Source organism: Macaca fascicularis, chromosome 10 (genome assembly GCF_037993035.2).
Source record: "Macaca fascicularis isolate 582-1 chromosome 10, T2T-MFA8v1.1".
Lineage (NCBI taxonomy): Eukaryota > Metazoa > Chordata > Mammalia > Primates > Cercopithecidae > Macaca > Macaca fascicularis.
In genome coordinates this window covers 25626494-25636438 of record NC_088384.1, presented here as the reverse complement: position 1 = coordinate 25636438, position 9945 = coordinate 25626494, and the positions used below count along the sequence as shown (strand labels likewise).

Sequence of the window (9945 nt, the reverse complement as noted above, 5' to 3'; positions counted from 1 at the left end):
GGGATTCTAAGAAATGAAAGTTTTCTGGAGAAGTTTTTCATCAAGGGAGAAATTCTATGTCATGAATGTGTCAAAATTTAGAACGAAGCTCCTTTCATAGGCAAGGGGAGCTCAGGCGCACATTGACGGTGCCCTGAGTTTGGGAAAGAGGACGGTGTCTTCCTAGGCTAAGCAGCTGTCTGTACCACTTTGGATCAATTTCCACTTGAACATGTTGCCACTGCCCTCCAAACTCCATCTTCTAACCCCAAGAATGCATTGTATAGAATTAGTCTCACAATTCCACAGACAGAATTAGCCTCTGCAATGAGAGATCAGCCCTTGACTGGTGGTTAATTACGTACAATTCAAAATCAACCCCCTGTTGTTCACATTTCCCTTGCGCCTGGAGCTCTTGGAAGAAGAAATTGCATGCTGTCCTGGGAAAGGCTGGAGAAGGTATACGGGACTGGGTTGCAACATGTTGGCGCATCTTAAAGACACATGTGAGAATAATGTGGTAGATTGTTGTGACAGCTGAGGACAGACTTTGCTAATCAGAATTCTGGGGGAAACAACTTTAAGCATAAAAATGTTTTTTTAAATGATTATTTTATTAGCCTTGTGATCAGTGCAATACAGGATTCTGTTCCTCTTGAAAGAAGGAAAGCATTCGTACATCCCCAGCATCCTTTAGTGAGCTCTCTAGGGATCAGGGAACTATGGCCTGTGGGCCACATTCTACTCACTCCTTTTTATACAGTTTCATCAGAACACATAATTTGTTTACATATGGTCTATGGCTGCTTTGAACTACGACAGAAGATTTGAGTAGCTGCAGCACAGACCAAATAGCCTGAATGGCTCACAGAGCCTAAAATATTTACTACCTGGCTCTTGATAGGAAACAGTTCGCCAATCCCTGATTTGGGGAAACATCAGGGAAACCACCTAACCTTGTGTTTTGAAGCTGGGTTCTGCTGGCCCATGACCTCCTGACCTTTTCCCTGCTCTGTTCTGCAATGCAGGAAATTGCAAAGGAGCTGTCTTCCACAGGTGTGTTTGAAGCTCCTGGGTCAACTGGCTTCTGTCTGGATTCAGCAATGGCAGATACCGACGGTAGACTAAAGAGGGAAAAGATTAAACACACACACACGTATATACATATACACAGATATGTGTACACACACACACATATACGCAAATATACCTATACAAACACACATCCACACATTTATACACATACACACATACATATATGTACATACATATGCACATGCACACATACATACATACACAAGCATACATATATACATATACATACGTAGACACACAAATGTGCATACATTTATACATATACACATATGCACATATAAGCACATAAACATACACACATGCATACATATATACATATACACGATATACACATATAAACATATATACACACATACACACAGTTTTACATATACACATATACACACATATACACATACATACACACATACATTCACACATACACACATGCACACACATACCATATATGTACACATGAACACACATATACACACATACACACACCACATACGCACACATATACATATGTGTGCGCACATACACACACATATACATATGTGTGCGCACATACACACACACACACACACACACACACACTCTTCAGTCAGCCTCTCCAGTGGCAACTGTGAACCTTCTGTAGCCCCAGCTACTGTTGGCCTGGCCCCCTGTGGTGCCAGCTTCTGCTGAGGAACCCCAGACCCCGGACTCCAGTAACTCTGTCCTTTGACCCTCCAGCCAGAAGGTGGTAGGAGCTTCCGGTTGTACTGTTCTCTGTGATATCCCATGGTTGTAAGTAAACTCCTCAGCCCTTCCATCCCCTGTATAACCAGTTTCTTTTATCAAATTCCTGATTTTAAATCCATAGATTTGTTTCTGTTTTGTTGGTTGGATCCTGACAGGTCCAGGTCCTGACCCTGCATCCTGGCTGGAGCACCAAAGTCCTGTTAGGGTCAGCTTTCTGTTTTCCACCTTGATGGGGCTGTTGGAGTTTTGCTTTGAATACTGGGTGGCTGTGTTCTTCCAAATTATTGGAGCAGACAGCTTCATTAGCTGAGGAGTCCTTGCTAGAATCATGGGCTTCTCTACTGTCACCAGATGAATATCCATCTCCATTCTCCAATATCTCTCTCCTGCTCAGAGTAAGATGGGACCCCAAGGAGGTGGCACTATCATAGCTCTCAGCTCCTGTGCCCCTACCACCAAGAAATGTTATTCTGCTGATGCTCTTTGCTTGTTTCCACACTGCCCACCCTCCCAACACACCTCTGCCCAACTCCAGCCTAGTGTAATAACCCCAACCTCACTCTTACCACAGATTGTTTGGTTTTGATGCTCTCAACATTTGAATCCTGGCCCTTCCTAGTCCATCATTTTTCCATGATTTAAAACTTGATCCTGAAAAACAAAACAAAAAAAATCAATGGTCAAAACATTTAAGAAAATACTGGATTAAACAAATTAAAAGAGGGTCTCTTCAATACAGGACTTCTCAGAGCCTTTAGAATAAGAGGGAATTGAGATGGCAGTGTTTTCAAAGCTAAGTTGAGCATGGAACTTTTCTTCTCTGTGTGTGGATCATCTCATGGGGCTTAGGATCCATGAAACATTATTCGATATGATGAATGTTTGTTGGTTTTGTCTGTCCAGATTCCATCTTTCTTTTACCCTCTTCTTCTGGTGACAGGATATCGTTCTTGAGTCAGAGACCTTTTCCAGCTGGTATGGGTGGGACTGACCTTCCTGCCATCACCTTCAGCAACAGAGGTGTGATGTCATCCAGTTGTGTCCCCAGTGATTGACTGAGGATGGGAAGGTATCTAAATTGGGACAACCAGAGTCCTTAGGGAGACTTTTCTGACAAGGATTTCAGGAAGAACTTGTTCTTTCTTTCACTGGGGTTATTAAGTTGCTAGAATATTAGTAGGCCAGGGGTCTAATGGGTATCAGGTATGGAGAAGCTATTGGAACAGAAACCAAGCCAAGAGCCGTAACAGAATTGACAGCTAGAGAGAAAGCAGAATCCTGACAATATTTCCTGAGCCCCTGGACCCAGTGAAGTCCGAAACTGGCTCCATTCCTTTGACTCCCTAGTTACATGAGGGAGTCCTACCACTCCATTTTTATTTTACTAGTATTAATCTTTTTATTTTTGCTTAAGGTAGTTTGAGTTCACCTTTTTGTCTCTCACAAATAAAACATACCTAGCTAATAGATGGAGAAAACACAGCCTCTTCTGGCTCAAACTACATGCCATGCTACCTTGGGTCAGAATCCACCTGCTGGCTTTGAATCCTTAGAATGCAATCCCCAAGGCCAGGCCCTGTGCTTGGCATTCTGTCCCACCCACTCGAGGTCCCCTGAAGACAGAAGGCCATATAGAAATCAGGGCTTGAACGGGAGAAGACAGATGGAGCAAGACAGGAACACAGGGTAGACCCCATCCATAATTCATCTTTCCAAAGCCAGATCGCAGTATCGACATCCTGGATCTTGGTGTTGTGTGAACCCACTAGATGGGGCCTTCAGGGAATGGTCACCCAGCCCTTTGCCTCTTCTTAAATTATGCCATGATTCTACATGTGCCCTAAATTTCCATCTTCTCTGCTGTTAGACCGTTCCAACACCAAAGATCATTGATTCCAGCCCTGGAATGATTTACTTGGTGCAACTAGAAAACAACATATGTTAACTTGAATGATAGTCAGATGAATAAATGGGAGACTCCAAGGTCTTCCAGCTGAGAAGCAGTTTTAATTCAGAAATTACTCATGTGGAATGGTAGAAGTGCCAAGAGTACAGGTGTAAACAAGTGGCAGAAATGAGAATAACCTGATGTGTGAAGAGAACAATGAAAATATTACCTCGTATGCTGAACGCCCCTCAACATTGGAAAGGAGCTTCCACAAACAATCTTGTTGATGCTCAAACCACCCTCTGAGCAGGAGAAGATGATTAGCCCCATTTTTCAGAGGAGATCATCGAGGCAGCCCAGAATACAAAGTGACCAAAAGTGCCCAATATCAGGTAGCCAGAGCGGGCAGTCAGGGCTTGAATGTGAGATGCCTGACTCAGGTCCAGGTCTCTTTGCACATCAGATAGGGATGGTTAGCTGGTTTCCATCTCTGATCAACATGGGACTGACTCTATTTCCCATTTTTCAGCCATCCCAACTACTCCACTCCAAAATCCAAAGTTTGCCCCTCAACACTAAACACCATTTTGCTGGAATGTCTATGTTTTCCTTCAACCATTAGCCTTCCCAGTCGCCACCTGGGAAAACTGTGACTATAGGTTCCAGCTCAAACCATAAAGGGTTAAGAACTAAAAATAGTATGATAGCAATTAAAGCTCTTCTTTCTCCTAATCATTTATTTCTTGATTTGGTAGCGTAAAGTCTATTATAGCATCTTAAGACATCAAAGAGTAGTTTTTATCGGGGGAGGAAGGATTATACCAAAGACAATCCTTTAAATATGGTGGACGTAAGTAAATTTTCTCTCTCTTTGCAAACCCAACCAACTCCATTAAGATGAACTAACAGTTGCTAATAAGGACAGCGGCCATCAGTTAAACAATTAACATATCTTTAGGGTTTTCTCCCCAACTCATCCATAAACTCCAGGAAAAAAAAAAATGTGCCTGTCTTGTTCATTATTCTATATGCTCAGTAGGAGCAGGGCACGGAACACGAAGTAGGTGCTTACATTAGAAAATAATACAACGATTGAATGAATTAACAAACCATTGAGATGAGATAGTCAATTCAGCATCAACATCTTTTTTGTTTGCTGATCCTAGAGAAACATTAGCCTCTGAACTTTATAGACAATAATAGCTTTGTACTCAGTGTACTTTACTATCATTCAGCAAAGCAGTTATTGATCACCCACTACGTGTCGGGGTGTCTTAGATTGAGAGCCACTTCATATGCTTTTTGGTAAATGCACAGACACTGAAACATATAAACATACATACACAAATATAAACATGCACACACACATATCCACAGACATATACACATACAATACATTTTTAAAGTCTTGGCTGGATTTTCTACTAATCAAGATATGCCTGGGTTTAACCTGTGCATGCCTGTTCCCTTCTACACCTGTAAGGATTTACCTTCACCCACACTTGCTCCTCAGCATGAAGGACCGAGCTTGCCTACAGATGGGCCATATTTAAGCCTCTGCTGCACCCATGCCTTGGGGCTGACTTCAGATATTTGTCTGCACTGGCCCGTAATCTGATCTTCCACTTAGGCATCTGCTTTGCCCTCTGTTCCCTCAGCCCTCACCTGTGCCCTGGTTTTTCTCAGACACTTTGGCCTGGGTCTCTATCTCTGAGATGTTTAAGCCCTGCCTCAGTCTTTCCAGGTCCTCTTGGGCCCTGGACCCCAGCACAGAGGCTGGATACTGAAATAGACTCCCCTGATGCCCCCCTTCTCTGATCTCTTCAGTGCCGTGCCTGTGGAACACTTTGGAATCCCACAGATCATGCTTGCTAGAACTTGAGCTGACTCCGTGAATGGCCAGCTTTTTCCTACCAGCTTGAACCCACTTGGGCCACCAGCATGTGGAATGCCTTTTCCAACAGGTGGGATTTGCTGTGATCCTTCTGTCTACCCCACCCTATGGTAAGCAAATGGACAAGGTCCTGGGGGGAGGCAGGACTGAGGCCCGTCTACCCGCTTTGAATAAATGTCCTTGAGACTTCTTTAGTTGTAAACTCTTAGAACAGGGTTTCTCAACCACAGCATTATTGACATTTTGGGCTGGACAATTCTTTGTGGTGAGTTGTCTCATTTTGCAGCACCCTTAGCCTCTATGTACTAGATACTAGTAGCACCCTTAAGCTGGGACAACCAAAAGTGTCTCCAGACATTGCCAAGGTCCCTTTGGGGGTAAAATTGTCTCCAGTTAAGAGCCACTGCCTGGCCAAGCACGGTGGCTCATGCCTGTAATTCCCAACCCTTTGGAAGACCGAGGAGGGAGGATCACAAGGTCAGGAGATCGAGACCATCCTGGCTAACACGGTGAAATCACGTCTCTACTAAAAATACAAAAAAATAGTCCGGCATGATGGCGGGCGCCTGTAATCCCAGCTACTCGGGAGGCTGAGGCAGGAGAATCGCTTGAATCCAGGAGACAGAGGTTGCAGCGAGTCGAGATCACACTACTGCACTCCAGCCTGGGCGACAGAGTGAGACTCCGTCTCAAAAGAAAAAAAAAAAAAAAAAAAAAAGAACCACTGCCTTAGAAAATGCGAATGGTTTCCTTTGAGTAGAAAACATGTTGTTATTCCCGTATCTCACTCCATGGTAGAAAGGGCCTGTGAGTCACATGGATCCAGGGACAATAACTATCTTACAAAACTGCTATGGAAATTAACACTGTTATAATGGACATCTGTGGCTTATGTCTGTCATGTCTTCATTTTCCATACAGCACCCTGATTTTCCTTTGGGGAACCACCTCCTCTCCAATCTCAACCTGTGGAATTTGGGTGCAGTCTGTCCTCCTAGCCACAGAGATTGGTTTAGGCATGAGCAATGACTTAAGTTGGTGCAGTGAGGGTCAGCCCTGAGACTTTTGCTGAACTCTTGGGACAGGGAACTCTTTACAACTCTTGGGACTTTTGCCCGCTAGGGTTTTCAGATGGGAGGGAGCAAACTCAGAGCTTTTTGTGGCCAATTCAACTATCTCGCATCTCAACTTCTGCAAAGTGTAAGTGATAAAAAGAGAATGTGGGTTGCCGGGCATGGTGGCTCACACCTGTAATCCCAGCACTTTGGGAGGCTGAGGTGGTTGGATAACCTGAGGTCAGGAGTTTGAAACCAGCCTTGCCAACCTGGTGAAATCCCATCTCTACTAAAAATACAAAAATTAGCTGGGCATGGTGGCAGGTGCCTGTAATCCCAGCTACTCAGGAGGCTGAGGCAAGAGAATCACTTGAACCTGGGAGGTGCGGGTTGCAGTGAGCTGAGATTGTGCCACTGCACTCCAGCCTAGGCGACAGAACAAGACTCAATCTCAAAAAGAAAAAAAAAAAAAAGAGAGAATGTGATATAGCAAAGCAAACTGATGATGAGTGTGACCCAAAGCTCATGCACCTTTGCATATGGCAGCTAATCTATCCTTTGTTTGCTTAAACTGTTTTGAGTTGAGTTTCTGTCCTTTGCAACCAAAAGCGTACTGATGAATATACTGAGGCTACATAGCACCTAGCATTGTGCTAAAACATAATAGTGACAATATAAAGTAAACATTGTTATTAATTATTTAGTTGATAACTATTTGTGTGCCTTGCATAACATAATGCTGATTGTGAAGTGATGAGAACAGCCATAACATACTAGAAGGCTAGGGTTCCAGTCCGACCTCATCACCTACATGTGGTTTTGGCTAAGTTACTAATCCTGTTTCCCTTATTTGTAAGAAGATAGAATTGGAACCGATCAGTCATTGCAAATTGGTGGTCAGGGGATGGATCCAGACCTCCTTTTGGTGTTTCATTTCGCCCTCACAGTATTTTACAATACATAAAATGTCATAAGAAAATTCAGATGTCCATGCTGCTATAAAGACACATGCACATGTATGTTTATTGTGGCACTATTCACAATAGCAATGACTTGGAATCATCCCAAATGTCCATCAGTGACAGACTGGATTAAGAAAATGTGGCACATATACACCATGGAATACTATGCAGCCATAAAAAAGGATGAGTTTGTGTCCTTTGTAGGGACATGGATGCAGCTGGAAACCATCATTCTCAGCAAACTATCGCAAGAACAGAAAACCAAACACCGCATGTTCTCACTCATAGGTGGGAATTGAACAATGAGATCACTTGGACACAGGAAGGGGAACATCACACACCGGGGCCTATTGTGGGGAGGGGGAAGGGGGGAGGGATTGCATTGGGAGTTATACCTGATGTAAATGACGAGTTGATGGGTGCTGACGAGTTGATGAGTGCAGCACACCAACATGGCACATGTATACATATGTAACAAACCTGCACGTTGTACACATGTACCCTACAACTTAAAGTATAATAAAAAAAAAAAAAAGAAAAAAATTCAGGTGTCCAACTTCTTTAGGAAAATTGGGAGGTCAGCAACATTGGGCCCCCATTACCACATGGCAATGACAAACAGGTTTTAGAAGGGGCATGTACTCTCTGAGCCACCCGAGACCCCACCTCCCTCTTTCCCTTATTTTATGCTTGCCTGCCTCACTCAGCCCACCACCTGCTGACTGCAAAAGCATTTGAGTTTGTGTTTTTGAGGCCATGCTCTTTCACCTCTGATATTTTCTGAGATGGCAGAACACACCCTTCACGCACAGGAGACCAAAAGGCAAGAGGGTCAAGGGAGAGAGATTGAGCCCAAGAGGGAAACAGCCACCCAGGAAAGCAATCTGTTATTCTAACCTCTGCAGGGCCACTGGCAGGTCCTCAGGCCTGAGACACAGCGGCAGTCGGGGGGTAGAGACACAAACAAGCCGAGATTGTCCTTCTTTGCTTTTCAGCCAGACAAAGAAAATCCCTCTCTGCGTAAAGCCTCCTCCGCGGACTTTGATGTCTCTCTTCCCAGCAGAGGCGCCCACTTCAGACAAGAGAGGCAGGCAGGGGCAGAGAGCTGAGAACAAAGCGGCGTTTCCTGGGCTGCTAATTATTCTCCTTCTGTGTAAATAATTATCTGGAAGAGAAAAAAACAGTCCACGGCTAAAGAGCTAGAAAAGCAAAAGGAGGATGAAAGGAGGCTGGGGATTTGATGTGTCCCCAGGAGCAGTCCTTGAAGGGGAAGCGAGTCACAGCAAAATCCTTCTTACTTCCTGTGTTTTAAACACCTAGTCTGGGACTTTCAAAGCCCCTGGCACTGGTGCTGTAATTAAATCGTGGTTCGGGAAGCCGGCGTGCGGGTGATCTGACAGTTTCTGTCTCTGGATCCTGCTGGACTCTGCTGGAATAGAGACAGGAAGTCTTAGAAATTAAGGCTCTGGAGTCAATTGGGCCCCAGTTTGAACCTGGGTCTACTGCTTATTATAAACAGGATCGGGGACAAGTTGCTTATTATAAATGAGATGGGGGACAAGTTCCTTCTTCCCACCTAGGGTCCATGCAAAAGCAGTGTCTTCTACTTGGAAGACTTCCCCATCTCTCCAAATCCGTGTGCAGTTGATACTTACACATCTCCAGTGCACACTGCTGGTGCCCTGCCACAGCCCCTTGCACTTACCATTTCTGTGCATGCCCACCCAACTATCAACTTCCAGCAGCCCTGTCTAGCACCCTTGGAATGTTTCTCCTGGGCACTTAAACCCTGACTGCCCTTGCACAAAGCACACCAGAATTAATGCTCTCTGGGAGCATCCCTCAACCAGTGGCCGATGAGAATTAGGAGAGAACGACCTTGACCCTCTCATCCCTTAAGTGACAGGAGTTTGAGGCTGGAGTATGCTCTCCCGGAGCCTCCCAGACTTTCCAGATGGGAACTCTAGTTCCCTGGAGTGGCTCCTGGCTGGATAATGCATCTTCTATTGATTCTTTCCTATCCCTGTCTCACCTCTTCACTCCTCTACAAGTGCTTCCCTGGATCATCTCCTGAATCAGCTACTTTTATTCAAATCTTTGCTTCAGGGTCAGATTCTGGAGAAATCAAACGAAGGCAGCAGCCTTCAACTCTCAGCTCAAATGTCATTTCCTGGGGGAAGCACGCCATCAACATCTTGGACCCAATCAGGAGTTTGAGTTAAATCGGAGCGATGCCCCCTCTACAGTTTGCTCATGGCACTCATGCATGTGTAATTTTCTTTTTCTGCATCTCTTTATTGTATTAATATCTGTCTCCTCCAGTCAAATATAACCATCAAGAGCAGTGTG

General features: G+C 44.5%; 1 long non-coding RNA gene across 1 annotated transcript; it reads right to left on the bottom strand.

Annotated features, from left to right (window-relative positions):
* Positions 1-422: 422 nt before the first annotated feature.
* On the bottom strand, positions 423-8870 carry LOC123567217 (uncharacterized). Its single transcript, XR_006690086.2, has 3 exons — positions 8494-8870; positions 2364-2448; positions 423-1103 (listed from the first exon to the last, which is right to left on the bottom strand). It is a non-coding gene; the product is annotated as an uncharacterized lncRNA (long non-coding RNA).
* Positions 8871-9945: the final 1075 nt, after the last annotated feature.